This window comes from Theropithecus gelada, chromosome 11, assembly GCF_003255815.1.
Source record: "Theropithecus gelada isolate Dixy chromosome 11, Tgel_1.0, whole genome shotgun sequence".
Classification (NCBI taxonomy): Eukaryota; Metazoa; Chordata; class Mammalia; order Primates; family Cercopithecidae; genus Theropithecus; species Theropithecus gelada.
The window spans coordinates 88,968,648-88,993,118 of NC_037679.1; the positions used below are offsets into that span (position 1 = coordinate 88,968,648).

Consider the following 24,471-nt stretch of genomic DNA (forward strand, 5'->3'; position numbering starts at 1 on the left):
ACCCAGCCTGGTTGGGGAATCACTGAGGGGGTATCAGCTCTGTTCTTCCTCCCCAGGACCCTTCGAGTCACTGCTCAAGGACTGAGACCCATCTGCTCCATACGGGATTGTAATCGAGTGGCCCAGACTTGAAACACATTTTACAGTTTTTCCTTTTTCCTTTCTTTCTTCATCTCAGAATGTAGCCTGGAAATGCACTTTCAGACTTCACTTCCCTCCTTTCCACCAGGCACTCCGATGTGCTATGCTCGCTCCTCTAAGTATGCACTTGCTTAGAAATTCTAGAGGCTCGTTTTGAAACAAACCAGTCCCGAGACCCAGCTCCAGAATCCTCCTGCTTAAAAGGAGTTATGGACAATTAGTCCACCACCACCATCGGGCCAGCATCAAGAGAATGGCAACCAAACCTCCGGACAGGCAATTTCTCAAGATAGCCATTGGAATAGGGCCCGTGGACCTACACCTCGCGCCCCCTCTATACCACTCCTGCATATCTCCCATACAGTTTTTCTTCCTAAACCCCCTCATTCAGCCCTGAAAGACGAATGGTCTTTTAAGGACATGAGCCTAACCATGCCCCAGCTGCTAGCACTTGAATAAAGTCGCTTTCCTTTCACCACTCCTCGCTTCTCTTCTGGCCCCTCCTCGCTTCTGTTCTGGCCCCCGGGCCGTGAGCAGCAGGACCTGAGTGTGTTTCAGAATGAGCACAATTCCTGTGATGAAGGCATCAGGCGGCAGGGCTCACAGTGCAGACCCACAGATGGAACCCCGTCCACAGAGGACTCAGGCCAGCACTGTCTTAAAATCATCTGAATCTCACCATCTGAAGTGGAAAGCACACGCTCTGTTCCCCACAGGCAGCACGTTGGGCCGTTTTACTCATCAGGAACTTGGGGCACAGTGGATGGAATCTATGAGCTTTTTGGTATCCGAACAAGAACTGATAAAGATGGATACTATGGAGAATTGAAGAGAAGGGAGATGAACAAACAGCAACGTGCCCAGATCTTAGGAAACACTTGCTTACTGAATGAAGCAGGTAAAAAAGGAAGACAGGATAGACTGTAACATCAGCCATATGCACTAAGACACATGCCCACGTGGCGTCTGTCTTTAGTTTACAAAGACACAGGGATATTTGAGGCTCGATGGCAAAGGCATTAGGATCGGCACCCATGGGAGATGAGAAATGGCCCTAGTGCAAGGAGATGCAGGAAAAGCAGAAAATACAGAAAGGAAAGGGCTTTGCTGCGGTTAATGAGAGTCTGTCCTCAAACTGAGGTTAATTCAAGTTTCTGTGCATGAGGTTTTGGGGTTTTGGGGGTTCGTTTTTGTTTGTGTTTTGAGATAGGATCTCACTTTGTCACCCAGGCTGAAGTGCAGTGGCGCGATCTTGGCTCAATGAAGCTTCAACCTCCCAGGTTCAAGTGATCCTCCTGCCTCAGCCCCTCAAGTAGCTGGGATTACAAGCAAGCACCACCATGCCCAGCTAATTTTTTTATTTTTAGTAGAGACAAGGTTTCGCCATGTTGTCCAGGCTAGTCTCAAACTCCTGACCTCAAACGGTCCACCTGCCTCGGCCTCCCAAAGTGCTGGGATTACAGGCTTGAGCTACCACACCCAGCCTGTGCATGAGGTTTTAAAAAATCATGGGCAAAAAAGACTGTAATATGAAAAATTATTATGCTGGTTGGAAAAATGCTAAATCCTTGAAATGTATAGTATAGTTGTTTGATTAAACGGGGCAGGGACATCTATGGCACACCTAATACTCACGTGCCTTCCCATATTTTCCCAATGCCTTGCAGGGATGAGTCCCTGGGACCAGCTGTGCTCCTACACACTCTGAGCAGAAATGGTCCAGCCTCTTCATTGCTGGAGCACCTCAGAGCTTGAGTCTGACCCTCGAGGGGCTCTCTTCCCCACCATGGGAAGGTGTGGAGCCCTCCTGGGACAGATGGTACAACTCCCAGATGCTCAAGCTTCCATCAGCCTGTTCCCTGAGCAGCAGGACTTCACTGTCTTGTACTAAACATATAACTGAAATGAGGAATACAACTCTGTGAAGTCCTGGGATGTCCCAGTACCCAGCACATCCTAACAATCCCAACTCATGTAGCTGTGTCAATGCATCAACTGCCATTGAATGGTTATATATTTACCTGTTAGTCATATTTCATATGGAGGGTGAGTGCATGTCACATGTTTAATATGACTGTGATGGAGCCTCTCAAAGGAAGGATGGTTAGATCTTGCAAAAATCCTTTAAAAAGCCCTGTCTGCTCCAACTACCATTTCACATCTGGCTTAATCCTCCGGTCTAATGTGCTCCCTGACCTCTGCAGACATTTGGAGCTGAGACCTTGTGATCTCAGCATCCTCTCCAGACAGGAGAGAGAGTTCTCCATCAGCTGAGTCTCAATATCTATGCAGTGTTTCCTATAATCAACAGAATTGGTGTTTGTTAACTAAATGATTCTGATAATTAAGTGGATTGCTTGTGTCTCCAGGAATGCAGAGAGTGTGTGTGTGTGTGTACTCCCGAATACTAACTGAGAGAATGTCATATTACCCAAGTACATGCTACATTTCATAAATGTAAAGATGTACACATTAGCTCTTTATGAAGTAAAAGTAGTGCTTCTATAACAACATAATGACACTACCTTCCTTCTATGTGCATAAAATAAACATCTCCCATGAATCATTAAATCATAGAAAGGGTCCCCAAAATCACAAAAAAGAGATGAATTACTGCAGTAAAATGACTCTCTGGGCGTATGTTGATATTTACACACACAGTTACTAAAATCCAGCAGTCTGAGGCAACGATTATTGTACGGTACTTACATCTCTACAAACTTAAAGATTTGGACAGCTTGTTAAAAAAATACATTGTAACTTTAGCCATTAACAGACTAATTAAGGAAATCATTAACAAATCTATCCCTCTAATCGATTCCAAATTTTGCAAAGCAAAGAAGAAAATGTAAATGAAAAAGAAAAGAAATCTATTCCTAACCTACAGGAGAAAGGAGTTGGGTTCAAAGACACTCTCTAGGAAATGGAAACCATGACACATGTTTGTTGTCAATAAACACCACTGTGTGAGACCACTGCCACTTAAAGGAATGTATTCCAGAAATAATTATGTAATCTAGGCAGTAACATATGTGCTACCCAAGTCTAGTGATTTTTTTTTATAGATACTCCTTGCATTATTTGAAATATGCATGTTTGTGGAAAGTATTTTGTGACAATTTTCTTTGTTGACATCTCCCTAAAAGAATTTATTATCAAGGAGATTCCCTTTTCATGGGCGCTGGAAATACCGAAACTAAACACAGGTCCACGGTGCTATTTACAAGGCAGAAAGGACTGTACTGAAGACCTCAGTGCAAAATTCACATGTCCAGATGAATTTTGTTAAGTTGCTAAGTTTACAAACAATTGCTTTTTAAAACTTTCTACAGTTGCCGGCAAAATACAAACAAAAAACATGCACTTACACAAAAAAGAATAGCACCTTTATCTTCCTCAATGAGGCAACTTCTCCAAACAGAAGCATTTATGCTTTAAAAGATGAAAACCAAGGAGAAGTAATTTATTCCCACTCCAAAGTTGCTCAGACCTTTCTAATAGTGATTTTCCCCCCACCAAATGAAAAGCTTGCTTTCAATGTCTTTGATCTGCTGTTAATATTTTTAACCCAAAACATAAACGCAGATGATTTACTTCCCAACCACCCGCCCATGTCTCTCTCAGAATGAATGAACTAAAACATCGCAATAGTTCCTGGACTTCCTGCCTCTCCGGAGCCCATGAAATATACATGAAATGGTTTCGTGCCACCTGCAAATGAAAAAGTCAAATAAAATTTACAGTTTAGAGGCAGATTTCCAAAAACCCTGGAATGGCTAATTTAATACATCTGTCATATATAATTACACACAAAATGTAATCCAAAACATCTATTTTTTTCTTTCTCTCTTCAGACAAAAATAAAGCAACTACCCAGACCTGAGCCTAAACAGCTGCCCCACCAAACAAGGATATTCACCTCTGACGTTTTCATGCACCAATAAAATTTGATCATTCAATGTGCTTTTCATGAGGAGCTGCTCTCTCCATTACAGAAACTGCTACACTGGATTCTGGTCTTTTTAAAGGATGACCATAAATCAGGATTAAAAGCCATGGGTAAGCTGCTATTAACTCAGAATGTCCACACTGTCTTCCCTAAATCACTCAACCCAGGTACGATCAAGGAAAAAGGACTGCCCAACGTATGCTCTAGAATAGAAAGCGTCTTTCCAACTCTCTTCCTAAAAATCTGAAAGACTGCATTTATGGTCTAGATGCAATTTGAGAGAATTCAACGGTTTCTTATCTGGAAGGAGAGAGACAAAACATTTATAAAACTTTGTCTGTCAGAATGGCCAGTTCAGGCATTGCACTTTTCCCTAGATCTGATTTCTTAGTTACTTAGATTTTAGATTGCCCACCGCCCTTCCACTGAATCCAAGGAAAGAGGAGTAAGAAAAGACAGGCTTAATGCAGATGTGGCTCTGTAACTGCTGGTTAAACTGGGTAAAAAATATTTGTGCCATATATGATCAAGTGTTATTTTGAATACAGAATGAGCTCTTAGAAAGTAATCAAAAAGAGAAATACCCTAACATTAAAAAATAGTATTCATAGGATATGAATAGGAAAGAGTGATTCTCCAAAGAAAAAAATGCCAGCGGCAAACAAGAAAACGATTTAACCTACTAGTAATCAAAGACAAGCAAATTAAAAGAATAATGAGATATTCTTTTTTCCCCTTAATTATAATACTTACTGTTGGCAAGGGAACAATATAACTGATATTCCACACACTGCTATATTCCATTTAGCAGTATAAACTACTGTCATTTTTTGGAGGTCAGTTTGGAATAGGAACTTTTAAACTTAAAACTTTTTTTTTTTTTGAGACGAAGTCTTCCTCTGTTGCCCAGACTGGAGTGCAGTGGTACAATCTCAGCTCACTGCCACCTCCACCACTGGCTTCAAGCAATTCTCCTGCCTCAGCTTCCCGAGTAGCTGGGATTACAGAAGTCCACTACCATGCCCGGCTAATTTTTTTTTTTTTTTTTGAGACGGAATCTCACACTGTCACCCGGGCTGGAGTGCAGTGATGTGATCTCAGTCCCTGCAACCTTCGACTCCCAGCTTCAAGCAATCCTCCTGTCTCGGTCTCCCGAGTAGCCAGAATTACAGGTGCGTGCCACTACACCTGGCTAATTTTTTGTGTTTTTAGTAAAAACGGGGTTTCACTATGTTGGCCAAGTTGGTCTCGAACTCCTGACCTTGTGATCCGCCCACCTCGGCCTCCCAAAGTGCTGGGATTACAGGCGTGAGCCACCTCACCTGGCCCTAATTTCTGTATTCTTAGTAGAGACAGGGTTTCACCATGGTGGCCAGGCTGGTCTTGAACTCCTGACCTCAGGTGATCTGCCTGCCTTAGCCTCTCAAAGTGCTGAGATTATAGAAGTGAGCCACTGTACCTGGCCTTAAACTTCAAACTCTTAAAGTAGGTAGGTAGTCTTGGCCCCAGGAATTCCCCTTCTAGGAATATGCCTTAAAAAAAGACTGAGCATATTTTTAAAAACATATGTGAATATAAGGAGAGCTGTCACAGCACACTATTGAAAACTCTACAAACACTGAGCCAGTCCACAGCAGGTCACTTGGAAGATCTGAAGGGAAAGAGAATAGGGGCTTCAACAGAGGCGATCCAGACCCAAAGGAACCACGTGGGTGCTGTGCAGTTAAGTCTGAGGCCATCACCCGCTGCAGAGCCAAGACTGCGGCAACTGGGAGGTGAGGCGAGCACTGATCAAACCCAGCTTCCACACAGAACGTCCGTGAGTGTCTGACTCCCACAGGGTTCATGCAGTGTGTCACCCACTGGCATCTACACTCCTCATTGCCAAACTCAAATGCACCCCCGATCAGTAAAAAAACTATTTTAACACACCCCTAAATATGTGTATTATTACCCCCATGAATGTACTAATATATTATGCACATTACAAAATATAACCTCAAATTTTTAAGTGTTTAGGATAAAATATAAATTACATATAAATCAAAGCTCTATTTTCCTTGTACACTCCCTGGGTGAGAGACCGCCGCTCCCGGAGGCTCTTCTTCCTCTGCAGACCACACCTGGTGTGGTGCAAGGTGTGGGCTGAGGCATGGAGCACACCTGCCGGGCTTTCCAGTGACCTTGGGCACTGACCCCCCACAGAACTTCAGGCCCCTCCCCCACTACGGCCCGAAAGACGCCCCTCCCAGGCTGTCTGAGGATTCATGGAAGTGCCTATGCCAAGTCCCTGGCACCCAGGGTTGAATTCCTTCATTTGAGCACCCGTCCAGCGGCCTTTCATTGTAAGCGCTCAGTAAACAGTTCCGCAGACATCAAATACAAACGTTCTCCAACTTCAATCCATAAAATGAATTATACTTAGAGAAAATAAAATGTTTCAGTTTTAAGTTTCTATAATTTTAAAAATATTTATATATCTATTTTTTATTCCTCCGGGTAATCCAGACCTTGGAGAATGCACACACGGAAAGGAAAACCCAGCACGGGGGCTGCGCAGCCCGCCCTCAGGCCTTCCTCCAGCAAGGCGGCTCCCGGTGAGGCCGCCCGCTTCACAGGCCAACTCCAGGCTGTGTTCCGGCTTGACCCTGGTGGCCTGGGCAATGCCAGCGAGCTTCTGAAGCCATTAGTGCCGCAGTTCCTAATACTCAAAACATGGAACAAGGGTCCCTGCCTCATGGGACTTGTAACAATTCAATACGACAACACTCGAATGCAATGGTTGCTTAGTGCTTAATAGAGCGTTAAAGCTTAATAAGGAAAGCATGAAATGCTTAATAATTATCACCTAGAATTGTTATTGTCAATGATGACTAAATTTAAGAACAACCATTAGCTGAGTGTGCTGTTTGGTTACGGAACTGGGAGATGTACAGATCTGGCAGAGTACAGATTAATTGTATTCAACTTTATCACAATGAAATGTAAAAATAATCAAATCTGGGCACTGCAGATGTATAAACACACAGCGTTAACACATTACATATTAAATACTGTATTTGACATATGCACACACCCATGTACATACATAATTCTACTTTTTTAAAGTCTCAACAATGTAGTTACCAAACGTTTTCAACGTGCTCTGAATTATTCTTTTCCCCCTTGGAGAGTATCAAATCTCAAAAGGAAGACAGAAAAGATTCACATAATTCTGAAAAAATCTATTTTTAAGATTAAAAAAAGAAAAAAAAAAAAAGAAATTGCCATAGGTGGTTGCTTCGAAGCCCTCGTAAGATTGTCTAATTAGATTGAATGACTTTTTATTTCATTCATTCAGGGCTGAGAGATGATGAAATCCCAGTTTAATCAACCCTTGGTCCCAGGGCTGCTCAGAAAAAAACTTTTTCTCAAAACCATGAACTTCTGCCAAAAGTGTGTTAATTTTAGCTTCTGTGTTTCCTTCTTCCCTCTGTAATAGTAATGAGGTGCCCTGAAATGTTAATATTACCTGGGATGTTCATTTAAACTCTTTCTTAAACTTTTGCCCTAAGTTCTCTTTTTTTAATAGGCAAAGTGATGTTTTGTGAAGTGAGAGGCACAGATGGAGAAATCAACGAGGAAGTGGTGAAGGTGAATGCGTCGCTGCTAAAATATTAATTGTATTTAAATGAGAATGTCCTCTCTTTTCCCCAAAATGCCAAAGCAATCAACTCAGGAATAGTCTACTGAAAACATGGGTTCTGGTCCCTTTAATAAAAATAAAACTAATATATAAGAACATTAAGAAATAATCGTAATGGCTGATAGTCGTTGAGCGTCTCCTAAGAGCCAGCCCCTGCTCTAAGCCCACGTGTGTTGTAACCTGGATGTCTAACTCCACAATTGCAACATCTCATTTTCTCGAAGTGATGGAGACCCTGGGGATAGACACAGAGATTTTAGGTGGTTTAAAAAACTGGCATTAAATAGGACTGGGTCGTTCTCTGAAGAAATTATTCTCTTTCCGATCTCTTGCCAATCCTATTGATGCCATTGGGGCAAAAATATTTCTCTTTGTTTTATTTTTTGTTTTGAGATAGAGTCCTGCTCTGTTTCCCAGGCTGAAGCGCAGTAGTGTGATCTTATCTCACTGCAGCCTCAGCCTCCTGGGCTCAAGCGGTCCTCCTACCTCAGACTCCTGAGTAGCTGGGACTACAGGCACATGACACCACGCCCAGCTGATTTTTTAATTTTCTGCGGAGATGGGGTCTCACCATGTTGCCCAGGCGGGTCTAGAACTCCTGGGCTCAAGCAATCCTCCAGCCTTGACCTCCCGAAGATCTGAGATTTGGGGCGAGGGAGAGATTTCTGCTTCCTGCTGGTGCATCTTTAATTTCCCCCAGCATTGCCGATCTCCCCTTTTAGTGGAGACAGAACAGGACACCGTATCTACTAAGAGACGAGTCAGCCTGTTTGCTTTTGTTGTGTTTAATTTTTAGCCTCTATTTTTCATAAATAATCCTGGCTTTCCACTTATATTAGTTATGTAAACTTTTATGATAAAATATTGTGTTATTGAAAAAGTATCTCATTACAAAAGAGAACATTTAGCAAATAATAGTACTGTTGGTTCCAGACATGGCAAAAAATGTAAAACACAAATGAGTTAAGTTTACAAATCTCTGACAATGTTATGAACATAGTATATTATACAAATAGTACTGCCTATAAGACATTAATTCTCACAGTATTTCTTCAATATACTTGCCCATAGAACCCACTTTTTGAAGAAGAATCTCCACATAATTAATCCACATAAGACTACTATTTTCCAAAATAAAAAAACATTTTAATAAAAAAAGAATATGACCAAATAATAGATTAAGAATTTTCAGAAAGCCTTAATTAGAAGATAAATCTAAAATATTAATCTATAAATACGTTGTCAAATATTTACTATATTCTTACTCATATAGAACACGTCAAATTTATGACATGATTCCACCCCATAAGTGATCGTAATTGCATTGAATCACAAGACATAAATCAAACACATGGAATGTAGAACGCAAAAATGATTTATTGAAAACCACTACATGCTAAACGATATTGACAGATTATTTATGCAATCAAAGGGAAAAGGATCAAAGTAACCTGCAGAAACAAAAATGAGCAAACAATCTCAAGAGGTGCTGACCTTGTATGAGCGGAAACAAGAGCATGGGCAGGAAGAGAACTTCACAGTCTTAGAGTCTATAATACAAATACATCACATTTGTAACAAAAAAAATACCAGCTACACAAAAAACCACTACTGACACACTACAAAACAGATATTGAAAGACGCTTTCACAACCATCTAACCGACCTCTCCCTGAACCTATCAGAACTTATCAAGCGGCCAGGCATGATGCCTCCCGCTTATAATCCCAGCCCCTGGAGAGGCCGAGGTGGAAGGATTGCCTGAGTCCACGAGTTCAGGGCCAGCCTGGGCACTATAGTAAATTAAAATTTTAAAAAATTAAAATATAAAAATTAAAAAAAAATTTTAATTAGTTGGGCATGGTGGTATGTGCCTGTAGTTACAGCTACACGGGAGGGTGAGGCAGGAAGATCACTTGAGCCCAGGAGGCTGAGGCTACAGTGAGCCATGATCAGGCCACTGCACTCCAGCCTGGGTGGCAGAGTGAGACTCTGTCTCGGAAACCAACAAATAAAAAGAACTTATGAAGTGCCATGGAACAGGCATTCTTACATTGGATCAATACCAGCCTGCATATTTCAATACATCTGAAGAGGGGATAAATCTTATGACATCTTATTTTTAATGAAATACAGTAACTTATGCCAACTTAACTTTACATGCTTAAAAACAGAGGGAAGGGGGAAGGAGAGAGAGCTTGCATGAGAAGCATACAATTTGAAGAGGTGAGCCTGCAAGTCACTGTGCCAGGTGGGCACTGGACCTGGAGTGTGTGTGAGATGAGGTCTCATGCCTACCCCTCTACTCTCAGGATCCCTCATCTCTCTTGTAACGTATCTTGCCAAGACGAATGTAATCCCAATGTTTAGCGAGATTATTTACCACTATTAAAGAGTCCAACAATTTCACTGATGTTCATCTGAACAGACAAAGCTCATCAGGTTTAAAAGCAAACCTTGCAGTGCTGGCCTTTCTGAGCAAAGCTTGTGAGCCCTTATGCACCTCTAAATAATGAGAAGAACAACGCTGCACTTGGAGAAATTTCTTCAGTATAAGCAGGTGTCTTAAGGCCACATAGTGAAATCAATGCTTTCAGTTCCAACAGATTCATAAGCTCTCCCTTCTATGGTCCCAGAACTCATTTTTTGCATTGTCAAGGGGCTGAATCACAGTCCTTAATGAACTAGTCACAATAGAATTTTGAGTCATAAAATCCACTTTCCATTTGGGCTTGGAGTGGTGGAGGTCACACTAAGCACCATCCATTTGAAGGAAGGATAGAGTCATCTATTCATGAGACAAGAGGGATTTCAAAACATCTGGTGATGATTATGCTCTATAATCAGCTGACATTTCTACTTCCTTTACCTCTGATGCAAGTGCAATGAGATCAAACAAATTCCCATGGAGCTAGCTGGTAAAATAATTAAAGTGCTACCTTTCCCCGTGTTTTCAAAACGAGAAGTTGACCTTTTGGTGTACAGAGAACTGGTAGATCAGGTACTTTCCTTATTCATTTTATTTCAATATCTAGAAGAAAAATATATGCACTCAAGGGAAATAAACATGAAATTAATATATATGGATGCATATATTTAAAATATGCATACTGAGTAAATCTGTTTTGTGGCTAATATCCCAGAGATAACTAATAATCAAAACAACACTTCCCTATAAGAATGTTTAAATGCAGATTTAAGTTCCTGAGAAATGTCATAGTCTAAGAGGAACTTCTAAAGGCAGAGAAAACCTGAATGTCTTTCTTTGTGCTGCTGTTTTAGAGGTATCAAGAGCAACATGTTTTACATTAGTCAGAAATAAACAACAAAACCATTCACAACCTTTTTGAAGAATGAAACATGTCTGAGATGGGAAGGGTCACGTTTGCAATCACTATACTTGCTCTTTCTCTTACTACATGGAAATTCTAGAGATACTGACTGTGTTTAAATATTATCCTACAAAAGCCCCTCAGCTGCCCCTCTGGTAAGGTCTATCTCAAAATTTCGTCACAAGTTCATATTAGATTTAACCCAAATTAAAGTGATTCTCAAAGCAAAATCACTGTATTATAAATAGTATTCAGTAAAATTCAAATCAAATTGACCCAGGGCAGGTGAGCCCCCCAAATTGGGGCTTAACCCAGGAGGGTTCTTGGCATTGCCTAGGAAAGAATTCAGTGGTGAATCGGTGGTAGCTTTTACTGAAGCAGCAGTGAAGAGCAGCAGCAGAGGTCCTGCTCCTTGCAGAGCAGGGCTGCTCCACAGGCCGTGTGCCCAGAGCAGCAGTTCAGAGGCAGTTCTGTGGTCGTATTGATACCCACTTTTAATTACATGCAAATTAAGGGCAAATTATGCAGAAGTTTCTAGAAATAGAGTAGTAACTTCCAGGTCATTGGGTCATTGCCATGGAAAGGAGAAGCAACTTCTGGGTGTTGCCATGGCAATGATAAACTGACATGGACTGGTGGGCGTTTCTTATGGGGAGGTGCTTTTGCATTGTCCCTGTTTCAGGTAGTCTTCAATGTGGTCCAGAGCCTAAGCCCCACCTTTGGAGTCAAATCTCACCTCCTACCTCAGACTGACCTAAGTTCATCTAATTATTACTCTGTGTGATCAATTTTCATTTAATGACCCATGCACTTATTACAGCCTTTCATTCATTCCTGCATTTGCATGCTTGCTTTAGAGCTGGTTCTCCTTCTATTTGAAAATGACTTTAGCATCTCTTTCACTGAAGGCTGTGTCAAAGTCTTTCTGGTTGGTTTTTCAAAAATACTATTATTTAGTCTTCATTTTTGAAGAATATATTTTCTATATATAGAATTCTAGGTCCTTGGGTTCTCTGCATCTTAAAAACATCACTCCATTGTCTTCTGAATGTCATTATTTCTGTTGAAAAGTCAACTTTAATCTTATTGTTGCTTCTTATAAGTTAATTGTCATGTTCCTCTTTTTAGCAAATCCATTATGATATACCCAGGTGTGATTTCCTTTATAGTAATTCTGGTTGGACATCATATCACTTCTTGAATCTGTGGCTTGATGTTGCTCACTAGCTTTGGAAAATTCTGTTTCTCTCTTTCATATTTGCTCTTCAGAATATTTTCTCCTGACCTCTATTCCAGTTCACTAATTCTAAAATTCTCACAAGCCAAAGTATCATATTTTTAATTTTGGTTATTCTATTATTTGGTTCTAGAATTTTTGATTCTCTGTATATATTTTAATTTCCTGCTAATCTTGTCATGTTTCCTTTTATTGATTTATTATAGTTATTTTTAAATCCACTATGAAAATTCCAGTATCTGGATCCTCCATGAGTCAATTTCTGCCCCCCCCTCCCTTGGCCTTAATTTCTGGTATGCCTGGGAAATTTTTCACTGGACGCCAGACAATGTATATGAAAAATTATAAATACTGTGGATTACGTTAATTTACCCCAGAGAGAATTTATTTTGTTGCAAGCAGGCAATAGAGTAAGAGGAGAGATTCTTAATCCAGGCTGTGATTGAACTATTTCAAAGTAGATGTTGAGTTTCAGTGAGGATTAATTATTTCTGGTTCACTCGTGTTCCAGGCTTCTGGCTGTTTGGGAACTGCAACCAAGAGCCCGAATGTTGACTGGCCCATCCTCCTGGGCAGGTCCTGAACTTCATTTTTGTCTCTCTAGGTCAACATTATTATGAGCTGTTGCTTACCTCCTCGGCCTCTTAGCTGGCACTTTCTGTTCAATTCCCCAGCCTTTTGTCTGCTGTGATTAATTGGAAATGTGGAAATGTTTCAAGAGAAACAGTGGTGCAAAATGCTGGAATCATTCTGAGGCTTTTTCCTCTTCTCCAGGTTCTTACCCTCAGTCTTGGCTGCTGTGGTAGCCTTGAACTTCAATTTTAGTCTTCCCATGTCTGAGGGGCTTCCAACAGCTCCCATCAGCTTTGTTCACCCTTGGCCATGGCTTAAAATCAACTAAGGCATCGGCTCAAAAGGCATTTCCAAATATTAGGAACACTCACTGCTTTTCACAGCTCCCGTCAGCTCTGTTCACCCTTGGCCATGGCTTAAAATCCACTAAGGCATCGGCTCAAAAGGCATTTCCAAATATTAGGAACACTCACTGCTTTTCTATGCTGTAGTGGAGTACAGATATATGACACTCTTCTAATCCGGGGGTGAGGTCTACGTCCTTGCTCTGTGACGGCTTTGACCTGCCTGCAGAACGGGACTGAAGTGACATTCTGCTAGTCTCCTGGCTCAAGCCTTAGAGACTGGCAGCTTCCACTTCCTGTCTTCTGGAATACTTGCCCCGGAAACAAAAGAGATGCCGTGCAAGAAGTCTGACAACCCTAAAACTCATGCAATGAGGAATCCCAAGGTAGCCATGGGAGAAGCTACCCGACATGGATGGGGTAGCCTTCAGAGGACCCCAGCCACATCCACCACCTGGCCGCAATAGTGTTAGGGACTCCAAGCAGAGTGACACAGCCGAACTCATCAGCTCCAAGAACCTGAAATGGGGGTGTGTCTGCTCAAATTAAAAGCGCTCTATGTAAGTTGTAGTTTAGCAATGATTTTGCATAATGTGTTGATTGATCTGTTCAATTAACTCAAATAAGTGAGAGTTGAATCCCCTCTGGATGCTGAGCATGGCGATTTATTCCAGCAGGATTTCCTCTCTGAACCAAGGGTGCATCCTTTGTCTCTGACATCTATTAGGTTGGTGCAAAAGTAATTGCGGTTTTTTGCCCATAAAATACTCCAAAATCATTTCCTAATGGTTCCTTTGGAAACCATCACAGCGATTCTGTAAAGATTTCAAGTGCATATCATCCCTAAAGGATCTGTCCTGAAATGAAACATGAAGGAATTGGGACACAGAAGTGACAATTTTTGTTCTTCAATAGATAACGAGAACTGTCTCCCAGTACAGGAACGCTTCAGCTTAGTCTTGAGATAAAAATGCCTTGTTTGGGTAGGTTGGTCCTAGCACTTAAAAAATCTGAACATCAAAAAGACTCATTTTCCAATGGGGGAAAAAGTAGAAAATGGTATCAAGAAGGTAAAATGGTCTACATGACTCTTAGCAAGGACTATCCTGTACTGGGTAGAGGTGTAGGATAGTCACTTGCAAATTAGATAGTTTCTGTTTAGGAAAATGTGGGCACTTTGGTGTTTTCACTGAGTTTGTCTTTTTGATGAGTTACTTTAATTTCTCCTGTTTCTCAATTTCATAAATCACGAAAATTCAAAATAATTTTGAGGGATCATTTTAGTTACTCCCAAAGATTGATTCTTAGAATATCTTGAGTTGAAACCAATGAGATGTTAAGGTCCCATCAGCACATGTGAGTCAACACATCCTTGAAGTGGGAGGGACAGCCACGTGAAGAAGTGAATTCTTCTATCACCACTATCTGTCCTACTCATCTTCCTCTTTGCTTCCCTCAACTTCATCCCACTGTTCCTGTTCACATCCTCTTGCCTCATCCCAGCCAAGTGTATTTCCCCTCCTGCCTCTCGTAGAATTGCAAATTATCATTTTAAGGCTGGAATATTCATTCACTCCCAAGACTGGAGTAGGGGCTTAGTAATTAAGGAGAAATGTTCCAGAGAAAAACATGTTCTATGTGGTCATGGACAAGAGTTTATAATGCAACCAGTTAGACCTTAAGCATCCCTGGTTTTCCAGTCTCCACTTTTACAAAGGGACATCTCAGAGCTTCAACAGTGGTCTAGTCATGTTTAATCAACTGTCATTTCGCAAACCCAAGTGTATTCCATTTTGATGTCTCTCTATATAAATATGCTGCTTTTTAAAACATTTTTAAGAACATAAGCAAGCTTTTCTAAAATATATACCTAAATACCAAAAAATACCAGCATAAACCATACTTCTGTTTCTCTAGGGGAAAAAGCAAATCTCCCCGCTTAGTTTGAGTCATCAATCCAAAACTGAAAATAAAAACCTTGAGATGCAGTTTGCTCTGACTTCACAAAAATCGAATTCCTTTATATATAATAATTGAATTTGAATCTGCTAGAGTCATGTGAACACAGCTATAGATGACTATTTATACCACACAATTATTAAATTGCAATACCATTGACATTCCCACCAAAAAAGGGATATGGCTTCATCATTTACAAAAGCTAACTGGTCACTCCATGACTGTTGCTGGTGAGGAAAGCAGGGGAATGAAAGTGCAGGGAAAGAACTGAGCTTTACCGAGGCCAGCTCCCTGCCAGGCAATGCGGTATGCATTGCACAAACATTCTCTCCTCTGAATCTTGCAACAGTCCTATAAATTATGATATCAGTATACACAATTACACAGATAAGGGAGCTGAGTCAGAAAATGTTCAGATTAAACAATAATAAATACCAGAGCCAAGGTTTTATCTTGGTGCTGCGTGACCCCTGAATAAACCCAGGGGCTTCGCGCTATTCCACACCACCTCACCCTGCCTGTCTTGTCAAATGGATGGGGATATTTGTGTAAGTTCTTAACAGCAAGAGAAAAATGCTCACGCATATAGCAATAGTCTTCTATTTGGTAAGAGCCTCCACTGAAGTGTGGAATTCCCATATATTTGTAGATTTGAAAACCATGATCCTAGACCTAGCTTCTTTTTGAAGGTATTTTGTGTGAGAGCTGAGGAAGTGAAAGGCCCAAGTCAGAAAGAAGTGGTGGATCTCTCTCTCTCTCTCTCTCTCTCTCTCCCTCCCTCCTCTATGTCTCCTGTGCTCACATTGATTTTTGCAAAGCTCCAATCTGGAAGGACGAGGAACACGTGACTCACAGACAGGAGGAAGGAGCTACAGGAGTTCTTTCCAGCTCTGGGTGAACACTCCACAGGGCCCCCAAGTCATAATTCAACTCTGAGCCCTTTAATAAACATATCTTTCACTGGGGCCAGGCCTGCCCCCATGGCGGATGTGCATCAGGCACTTATTTCCAAGCTCACGGGAAACTTGGCCATGCAAAGATGAAACATGTTAAGGGGATGTGGGTGGGGCAAAAATATCACCAAAGGCGACATCAAGATTCCTGTAAGTATGCAATGCACATTTCAAGGGCATCGGGGTGGGTAAGGGTTGGTTCCCATTGTTGTTAACATTATCTTGCTTTGGTTTGTTTGCTTGCAGGGGTCTGGGTATGGACAGGGTATTTTATACGTATGTCTTCTGTAGGAATCAGGACGTTTTCTACAATACTTCCTAGAGTTGAATAAAGATCAGAAATTGGCAACATTCGATCAGAAATCCACCAGCATGTTCCAGTAAAAGGACAAGCTGAGGCTACATGTTTAGCACAAATGCTTTTAATTGTTACCAGTGATGATTTATTCATATTTATGCAAATGCCACACACACTGGGGGGGACTTTTCCATGCAAGGACACAAAATAAAGACTTTTCTTAATTAGATTCCTTTGAAAGAAAAAGCTCCCCAAAAATAACAGCAGCCAGGCATTTTTTATTGGTTCCAGCAGATTCCACCAGGAGGAACACCCAGTCATCAGCAGTTACTGGTGTGTGGGGATCAGAGCACAGAAATAAAGGTGAAACTGAGGTCAATGTTTACTTCACAAAGGGAACAACATCTCAATATTCATGCAAATATTAGCTCGGAAAATACAGTTTTCATTCTGAATGCTTCTCTCCAAATATCTAGCACAGATGTAGTCAGGTAGATGTTAGTATCCACAGGGAAAACTGACTTCTAGAAAGTTAATCAGCATCAAATTTGCATATACAGCCAATCTGAGCACACGAAAACTACATTTTCTTTATGCTGAACAGTTTCCCAATTATTTGGAAATTAGTTGACTTGCTTTTCACATTTAGAATTTTTAAATCTCCTAGCTCATTATAGAAACTCTTTTAAACCAGTCAGAACAGATTTCCTTCTCGCAGGCTACGATAATAAATATTAAATTGAAAAATTGTTCATTTACCACAAGTTGCCACATTGTTGATTAAATTGTACACACGCCAGCATTAACACTGCTCTCGGTTGGAGATAATTGGAACTTCAGTGACATGCGAAGGGCTGTACAAAAGTACAAGAATGTTTACTGCAGCATGATTTGTAATAGTGAAAAATTCAAGGCAACCAAAGTGTTAGCAGTAATACAATGAATTACAGTACATTAACACTGTTTTATTTTTAAGTGATGTGTGTGCCCATGTTCACAGCACTGCTTCCCTACAGCGGTGCATGCTGTGCACTGTAAACCTCCAAGGGAGATGCCTGCATCACAGTCTATGTCAGGGGCCAGCAAACTTTCCATAAAGGGCCAGAGAGTCAATATTTTAGGCTTTGTGACTCATAGGGTCTTTGCCACAACTACTCAATTCTGCCACCAATGTATGAGTATGGCTAGACTTTAATAAAACTTTGTGTTTGGCCACCATAATTGGAATTTTGTGCAACTTTCACATCGTAAAACCTTATTTTGACTTTTTAACCGTTTAAAAAATGTAAAGATTTTAAACTCACAGAACATACAAGAACAGGTGGCACAGGCTGGGCTTGACCCTCGAGCCACAGCTTGCAGCCCCTGGTTTATGTGGATGCCATCAACTGAAGTCGCGCCACCCACAACCTGCACAACCTCACACAAAAGCCTTGTGCAAATGTGTAAAGCCTGAAAACACTGTACCAAATTCCTAAGAGCTGTTACCTCTAGGGTCTGGGGACAGGGAGAGAGGATGCAGAAGAAGATACAAGTTTTATTTTATTTGCTGAGTGTATATATTTTTATCCATAGAAGTACACAACCAAGGCCAGGTGCAATGGCTCACACCTGTAATACCAGCACTTTGGGAGGCCAAGGTGGGCAGATCACTCAAGCCTAGGAGTTTGAGACCAGCCTGGGTAACATGGCAAAACCCTGTCTCTACAAAAAATACAAAAATGAGCTGGGCTTGGTGATGCACGCCTGTAGTCACAGCTGCTCATAAGGTTGAAGTGGGGGGAGTGCTTGAGCCCGGTAGGTTGAGGCTGAAGTGAGCTGTGATCACACTGCTGCGCTCCAGCCTGGGCAACAGAGCAAGACCCCATCTGAAAAAAAAAAGAAAGAAAAACAAAAAACAATGCACAACCAATTCTTTGTAAAGACTAGAAATGAATGGGTGTCAAGCCTACTGTGTATTTAGAGAGTCCCATGGCAGTCAGATCAGGGGTGATCTCTGGAGATGGGGAAGGAGTGGTATCTTGAAAGCAGAACATCGAGGGGTGAGGACAAGGTTTCATTCATGACACTGCATCATGCTTATACAAGGGAGTGCTTTATAGTAAGTCATAAACTGTCATGTGTGTTTTATGTGCTTTTCACTGTGCCTCCAAAAGAAGATTCTGTGGTAGGCTAATCATTCCTCATTCTTCGGGAGATGCTCCAAACTTTTCTGAAGCTGAATCAGGATGCTGAGATTGACCACTAAAAATTATAATAAATTATGCAGCAATAAAATATCAAATCTAAAATACTACTCCTTAATTCACGTCACTGCCACGAAACTCCAGTGTAACATGATGGAAGACTGATGGATGCAAACATTCTCCACTCAACATCCCTCAGGTCTGAAGAAAGATCTGAGACCCAGTCCCAGCTTCAGAAAGGCCTGTGGAAAAGCCGCCCCATTAGCGCGTGTCTTTGCCGTTGGCACCACCTCCCTCTAACCCTCCCAGAGTCCACAGTCACAGAGGGAAAGGGGAGAGACTGACGTGCAGAATCCAATCTGGTCTCAATTTAACTTCAGAAGTTGATGGTGTTTCTAGATGAGGAGAATGGTTTCCTTGGACAATGAGGAGAATGCCGTGGTGTCCTAAATCCCCAAAGAGAAGCGCAGAGGATATTGACCAGGAACAAGGGGGTGTTTGAACCCACGGGAAGGACAGCGCCATGGGGCAATGAGCGAGGGCTCTCACCCAAGGTCAGCCTGCACCCAGCCGAGAGCCTCCAAGAACACTCCAGCCTTCAAGCCTTCCTGCTTGCCTGTAAGTTTACTTCCCTCTGCTTTAGTCTAAAGCTTCTTCCCATGTAAACTAAAATCTTGTGAACCCATCTGTTTCATTATATGAGTCTTAACCAGAACCGATGGTTTGAAAGCATGAATCCCATGACACTCGGCACACGGGAGGTCCTGGCTGAGCTGGATCTGCATTTGTAGCCGCCCACATGCTCTCCGAGGAGTTACGGAAGAGCGCTCCTGTGCAGGTGGCAATTATCAGTGGGTCCCCTCCAAATGCCAATGTCTCTGATCACTGGACTCAGTTTCCTCAGGAGTTGCATTTTCCAGGGAATGGAGGATGTGTCCTGGGGAAGAGGGGAGTCTTAGATTTGGTTCGTAAGTTTACTGGAATACACTCGCCACACAACTCCACTGCATCCTCCACATGCAACAGGACTGAACCTACTGCAAGTCAAGAAACACACAGAAGTTTCCACATAACAGAGTGCTGGATCAGAGTCCCGGGCAGGTGGAAAAGCAACGCAATAATGCAAAGAAAAGCCACGTCGTGGGGATGGGCCTCCGTTTCCTCTTCGGTAACTCGAGGCGGGGATTCTACTGATGCCCACGGCAGTCCTTGTCACTTTTACCCCCCATTTCCCATGTTACGTCACTGACTGTTCTGAGCGCACAATGCTTAATGTGGGGAATAAAGCAGGAGGTGGTTAAGGCTTAAACAGCGGTCCCTGGGGACACAAAACGTTCAGCTATCACTGAACTTTTACTATGTCCCAGCACTGTCCTTAGCTGTCTCCAAATTTCACTCTTGAAATTATCACCCCGGCCGGGCGCGGTGGCTCAAGCCTGTAATCCCAGCACTTTGGGAGGCCGAGACGGGCGGATCACGAGGTCAGGAGATCGAGACCATCCTGGCTAACACGGTGAAACCCTGTCTCTACTAAAAAATACAAAAAACTAGCCGGGCGAGGTGGCGGGCGCCTGTAGTCCCAGCTACTCGGGAGGCTGAGGCAGGAGAATGGCGTAAACCCGGGAGGCGGAGCTTGCAGTGAGCTGAGATCCGGCCACTGCACTCCAGCCTGGGCGACAGAGCGAGACTCCGTCTCAAAAAAAAAAAAAAAAAAAAAAAAGAAATTATCACCCCAACCTCTGAGGCAGGCTTGACCATCACCTCATTTGACAGAAAAGGAAATGCGACACGGGGCCAATGTCACAGGCCAAGGAACTCAGAGGAGCAGGATTCAGCCCCAGAACTCTGCACACAGTCAATGCTCACGAGTGGGATGTCAAGCCCTGATCACCAAGTGGGGCGAGAAAATCATTCCCCACAACTCCCCACAGTCCTTCGGGAAAAGCACTGAAATGGATTGAGTTTTCTAAAAATAGTCTCATGAAAGAGTGAGAAAAAACTGACCTCGTGGAACAAAAGCAACACTGCAGTGAGAACGGCCCACCAGGAGAATGACGAAACTCTTTTCTCCCACTGTCTGACAGGAACGTGGACTATGTGCCAGCTGCGGGCCAGGAACTCTCTGGATCATTGATACTCATCAGCTCCTCCTAAGTGGATGAGGTAGGTGTTGTGCTAGCACCCATTTTAAAGATATGGAAATGAGACACAGATAAAATCCCAGCTCATCTTCACACAGCTAGCAAGCACCAGGGCTGGGATCTGAGCCGAGCCATCTGGCTGGAGACTCCCTCACTCCTGACTGCGCTGCCTTTCTGAAACAGCCTTGGGTCTACCAGATGACTTTTCAGAAGGCACCATCCAGCAACCTTGGACCTGCTTTGTTTGCCCACATGGAATTTGCAACGGACTGAATGTTTATGCCCCTCCCCCAGATTAATGCTGAGATCTTAACCAAGGTGATGCTATTAGACGGCAAGCCCTGTGCAAGACAATCAGGGAACAGAGTCCGGGGAAATGTGATGGGTGCCCTTATGACAGAGCCTGGGGGACCAGGATGGGTGCCCTTATAACAGAGTCCAGGGGAACGCGATGGGTGCCCTTATGACAGAGTCCAGGGGAACGCGATGGGTGCCCTTATGACAGAGTCCTGCGGGAGTGTATTCATCCCTTCCACCATGTGAGGACACGGTGAGAAGGTGCCATCTCTGAACCAGAAAGCGGGTCCCCAGCAGACACTGAATCTGCAGCTGCCTTGATCCTGGAGTCCCAAACTCCAGAACCATAGAAATAGATCCCTGTTGTTTATAAGCCACCAGTCTATGGAATTTTATTAGATTGGTGTAAAAGTAATTGCAGCTTTGCCATTAAAAGCAAAAACCGCAATTACTTTTGCACCAACATACTCAGCTCAAAATGATTAAGGCAATGTTGTCTTTTCTTCTCACTGAATTAATTGCCAATATTTTAAAATTAGAACATGTAATGGTTAATATTAGATGTCAACATGATTGAAGGATGCCTATAATACTTTGCATAGCTGGTAAAGTATTATTTCTGGGTGTGTCTGTGAGGGTGTTGCCAGAGAAGATTAACAGTTGAGTCGGTGGGCTGGGAGAGGCAGACCCACCCTCAGTGTGGGCGGGCACCATCCAATCAGCTGCCAACGCGGCTAGAAAAAAGCAGGCAAAGAAGGTGGGATAAGCTGGCTTCCCGAATCTTCTGGCCTTCATCTTTCTCCCATGCTGGATGCTTCCTGCCCCAGACTCCAGATTCTTCAGCCTTTGGACTCTTAGACTTACACCAGCGGTTTGCTGAGGGGTCTGGGGCCTTTGGCCGCAGGCTGATTGTTGGTTGCACTGTCAGCTTCCCTTGAGGTTTTGTGATCAGACTGAGCCACTGCTGGCTTCCTTGCTCTTCAGCTTGCAGACGGTCTATCACAGGACTTTGCCTTGGATCATGCAAGTCAATTCTCCCTAATAAACTCCCTTTCATGTGTACATCTCCCAGAACCCTGACTCATACAGAACATTTCACATAAAAATGTGTATATACATTTTCTCATGGAAATTCTGGGGTCCTGGTCACAGGAGACTCACACTGCCCTTGGCATTGAGAAGCAGCTGCCCCTGGACAGGAAACACACACCCTAGACTAACACGGCCCCACTCTGCCTCTGTGGACGTTTGAGAATGCAACCTGCTAGGCCGGGCACGGTGGCTCAAGCCTGTAATCCCAGCACTTTGGGAGGCCGAGACAGGCAGATCACAAGGTCAGGAGATAGAGACCATCCTGGCTAACACAGTGAAACCCCATCTCTACTAAAAAATACAAAAAAACTAGCCGGGCGAGGTGGCGGGTGCCTGTAGTCCCAGCTACTCGGGAGGCTGAGGCACGAGAATGGCGTAAACCCGGGAGGCGCAGCTTGCAGTGAGCTGAGATCCCGCCTGGGCGACAGAGCGAGACTCCATCTCAAAAAAAAAAAAAAGAAAAAGAGAATGCAACCTGCTAAGAAAAACGATGCAAAACTTGGAAATAAGGCAAAACAATTACTGCATGCCCTTTCAAAATCACGCTAAAATATTCGACAAGTCCACGGAAATGTCATGGGAGACTCTAGGGAAAGAGAACTTTATGTGACACACCATTTACTATTGATCAGGGCCCAAACTCTGTCAATTTAGATGTTAACTTGGAGTAGATTGATACATTGCAAATGACTTTTGTCCAGTAGAGATGAGAATAATTTCTGTCTTATAGGAAAGAAAGCTTCAAAGGGGATTGTTTTATTGCCCTAGGGCATTAAACTGTTCCGCATCAAACTTTTCAATCTCTTGAAGCATTCTTTTTCCCTGTGTATATGTATGCATAAATATATATACATATGTGTGTGTATATATAAAACTTCTCATAACCTAATTTTATCTAGCTATGTCATCTTGTTGGCTTCTGTATTAGTCCATTCTCACGCTGCTATAAAAACATACCCGAGACTGGGTAATTTATATAAACGAAAGAGGTTTAATTGACTCACAGTTCTGCAGGGCTGGGGAGGCCTCAGGAAACTTACAATCATGACGGAAGGGGAAGCAAACGTGTCCTTTTACACAGGGCAGCAGGAGAAAGAAGAATGAGAGCTGAGCAAAGAGGGAAGCCCTTTATAAAATCATCTGATCTCATGAGAACTTACTCACTATCACGAGAACAGCATTAGGGAAACTGCCTCCATGATTCGATTATATACACCTGGTCCCTCCCACGACACGTAGGGATTATGGGAACTACAATTCAAGATGGGATTTGGGTGGGGACACAGCCAAACCATATCAGTTTGCTTATCAACAAATGAAGCAATTATTGGAACCTCCTTCACTGTGCTATGTTTTTAACCTTTTGAAACTCTAACTTTCTGAAAATCTTTTTTATAGAATTATACTTTGAGAAATCTGTGACTGTTCCAGTGGAATGAAATGAAAAATGATCTGCCTTGTAGAGTTGAAACCACTTTTGCAAACATTTTAACAGTTAGAAATTGATAACTTTGAGAAAATTATAAGAAACATAGAGGATGTGATCTAACTAACCCCCACCTTACCTTTAACTTCTAAACTGCCCTTGGTCACTCCTGGGCTTGGGCCAAGCTAACTTTGGGAGAAATTTAGTTTATAGTTGGAATGATAATAACCCTTCCCCAAAACTAAACCTCCTTGGTAAAACCAATGAAAGCCCGGCATGTTAGGAAAATGAGAGGAGCCTGAATTCCACTAACATGTAGGCTTAGTTAAATGACTACCAGGTTGGGCACAGTGGCTCACACCTGTAATCCCAACAATTTGGGCGGCCAAAGTGGGTGAATCACCTGAGGTCAGTAGTTCAAGACCAGTCTGGCCAACATGGCAAAAGCCCATCTCTACCAAAAATACAACAATTAGCTGGTCGTGGTGGTGCGTTCCTGTAATCCCAGCTACTAGGGAGGCTGAGGCAGGAGAATCACTTGAACTCAGGAGGTGAAGGTTGCAGTGAGCTGAGATTGCACCACTGCACTCCAGCCTGGGCAAGAGAGAGACTCTGTCTCAAAGAAAAAAAACAAAAAACAAAAAAGGATTACCAGCCATTATTCTGGAGGTCACAAGATTTGCAATTTCCCCAATTTCTGGCAGATATGATGTTATCTATTTACATCACTATCTACAATAGTGATGTCTATTGTAGAACCCAAGATTGGCCTTTTGAGATGTCCTTTCAGGCTTCTGCATTTCTGAGGACTAGATGGTCTCACCCAGACCCAAGACTCTTGACTTCACTGCTCCTGTAG

The 24,471-nt window shown here is 42.6% G+C and overlaps 1 protein-coding gene and 1 long non-coding RNA gene across 2 annotated transcripts in view; both read right to left on the bottom strand.

Moving 5' to 3' along the window:
• TMEM132D (transmembrane protein 132D) overlaps positions 1 to 24,471 on the bottom strand; it is an 832,282-nt gene that overhangs the window by 764,899 nt on the left and 42,912 nt on the right. The window lies entirely within an intron of this gene.
• On the bottom strand, positions 18,011 to 21,040 carry LOC112634705. The gene is made up of 2 exons (XR_003121809.1): positions 20,661 to 21,040; positions 18,011 to 19,593 (listed from the first exon to the last, which is right to left on the bottom strand). It is a non-coding gene; the product is annotated as an uncharacterized LOC112634705 (long non-coding RNA).